Source organism: Triticum dicoccoides, chromosome 5B (assembly GCF_002162155.2).
Source record: "Triticum dicoccoides isolate Atlit2015 ecotype Zavitan chromosome 5B, WEW_v2.0, whole genome shotgun sequence".
Classification (NCBI taxonomy): Eukaryota; Viridiplantae; Streptophyta; class Magnoliopsida; order Poales; family Poaceae; genus Triticum; species Triticum dicoccoides.
Genome location: NC_041389.1, coordinates 185,667,206 through 185,669,989, shown reverse-complemented (window position 1 = coordinate 185,669,989; position 2,784 = coordinate 185,667,206).

The following is a 2,784-nucleotide window of genomic DNA, read 5'->3' as shown; positions in this document are numbered from 1 at the left end:
AATGATGTTCAATTCACCTCTTAACCTTTGCATTCTTGCATATTGAACTTCTTGAGTAAGTCTTTGGTGTAGTTCGTTTGAGAGACAAAGGTACCTTCCTTAGTTTGCTTGATTTGCAAACCAAGAAAGAATTTGAGTTCACTCATCATAGACATCTCAAACTTCTCCGACATTAGCTTTCCAAACTTTTCACTAAAATGAGGGTTAGTAGAACCAAATATAATATCATCAACATAGATTTGGCATACAAATAGTTCTCCATTGACCCTCTTAGTAAAAAGAGTAGAATATAATTTTCCAATTTCAAAGCCTTTTTCAATAAGGAACTTGGTCAAGCATTTATACCACGCTCTAGGAGCTTGTTTAAGACCATAAAGAGCTTTGTGAAGTTTGTAAACATGATCAGGTTTCTTAGGATTAACAAAGCCGGGAGGTTGCTTAACATAAACTTCCTCCTCTATTTCACCATTTAGAAAAGCACTTTTAATGTCCATTTGGTACAAGGTGATATCATGGTGATTAGCATAGGCAAGTAAGATGCGAATGGACTCAAGTCTAGCAACGGGAGCATAAGTCTCACCATAGTCCATACCTTCGACTTATGTGTAGCCTTGGGCGACGAGACGTGCTTTGTTGCGAACTTCTTATCCATCTTCATCTTGCTTGTTGCGAAACACCCATTTGGTAACGATGATATTGTGGTTGTTGTCGGGCTTCTCAACCAATGTCCACACTTTATTTCTCTCAAAGTTGTGTAGCTCTTCATGCATAGCGTTTATCCAATCCGGATTTTCCCATGCTTCTTCAACCTTCATAGGTTCAATGCTAGAGATGAATGAATAGTGTTCACAAAAGTTAGCTAAACGAGTTTTAGAGCGAGTGATTCTCCCGGTTTGGATATCATTGTAGATTTGCTCGACGGGATGGTATTTAGCAATTCTTGCTCGAACTCGTGAAAGCTTTTGCTTGGGTCTTGGTTGACCATATTCTTCATCTTGTTCTTCTTCTTGGCCTTCCTGATTGTTGACGTTGTCGTTCTGTTGTCGTGGTGGAGAAGGAGGTTGTTGGCGTTCATCTTGGTGCACTTCCTCGTTTTCTTCATCTTGGTGTGTCCCACTTGTGGATGCTTCCGTATCAACTCTTGGTTCACCTTGTAGTGAGGTAGAAGCTTCCACTTGGACAGACGAGGTACTCTCCTTCACCTCCGTTGGACGAATCTTGCCAATAGACAAGTCTTGAATTGCTTCCGAGGGGTCTTTGTCTCCTACATCAATTGGCAATTGCTCTACTTGTGAGCCGTTAGATTCATCAAACTTCACATCTACCGTTTCTTCAACCTTTCGGGTGAAATTGTTGTAGACATGGTATGTGTGAGAGTTTGAGCCATAACCAAGTAGGAAACCTTCATGAGACTTAGGAGCAAATTTAGAACAACGATGCTTATCAAGAATGTAGCACTTTGAGTCGAATACTCGAAAGTATTCTACTTGGGGTTTGTTACCGGTGAGGAGCTCGTATGCCGTCTTGCCGAGTAGCTTGTGAAGATACAAGCGATTTGTTGCATGACAAGCTATCTCAACCGCTTCCGCCCAAAAGTGCTTCAGCGTCTTGTACTCATCAAGCATCGTTCTGGACATTTCGATGAGCATCCGGTTCTTCCTCTCAACAACTCCATTTTGTTGAGGTGTGTACGTAGCCGAGAACTCATGTGAAATACCTTCTTCGTCAAGAAAGGTGTCCACATTTGCGTTCTTGAACTCCGTTCCGTTGTCGCTGCGAACTTTCTTGATCTTCACTTCAAATTGATTTTGGGCCTTCCTAGCGAAGTTTTTTGAAGATCCTTTGGACCTGCGATTTATCATCGAGAAAGAACACCGACGTAAATCTTGAAAAATCATCAACTATAACTAGACCAAAAGAATTTCCAGCGAGACTTTTGTAGGCGTTGGGACCAAAAAGGTCCATGTGAAGTAGCTCGAGTGGCCTCCTTGTGGTCATGATGTTCTTGACGGGATGCCTTCCTCCAACCTGTTTACCTGCTTGACAAGCGCTGCAAAGTCTATCCTTATCAAATATGACATCGTTAACGCCAAGGATATGATTTCCTTTAATAAGCTTGTCTAGGTTTCGCATGCCCACATGACCTAATCGTCTATGCCATAACCAACCTTTAGAGGATTTAGCAATAAGGCAAGTTCTAGGTTGAGCCTTTTTAGTGAAATCAACAATGTATAGATCACCTTTGCATTCTTGAACTCTGTTCCGTTGTCGCTGCGAACCTTCTTGATCTTCACATCAAATTGATTTTGGGCCTTCCTAGCGAAGTTTTAGAAGATCTTTTGTACATGCGATTTATCATCTAGAAGGAACACCCACGTAAATCTTGAAAAATCATAAACTATAACTAGACCAAAAGAATTTCCACTAAGACATTTGTAAGCATTGGGACCAAAAAGATCCATGTGAAGTAGCTCAAGTGGCCTCCTTGTGGTCATGATGTTCTTCACGGGATGCCTCCCTCCAACCTGTTTACCTGCTGGACAAGCGCTGCAAAGTCTATCCTTATCAAATATGACATCTTTAATGCCAAGGATATGATTTCCTTTAATAAGCTTGTCAAGGTTTCGCATACCAACATGACCTAATCGTCTATGCCAGAACCAACCTTTAGAAGATTTAGCAATAAAGCAAGTTCTAGGTTGAGCCTTTTTAGTGAAATCAACAATGTATAGATCACCTCTTCGAAACACTTGGCAATCTACTTCAGTAAATAGGACATTGAAA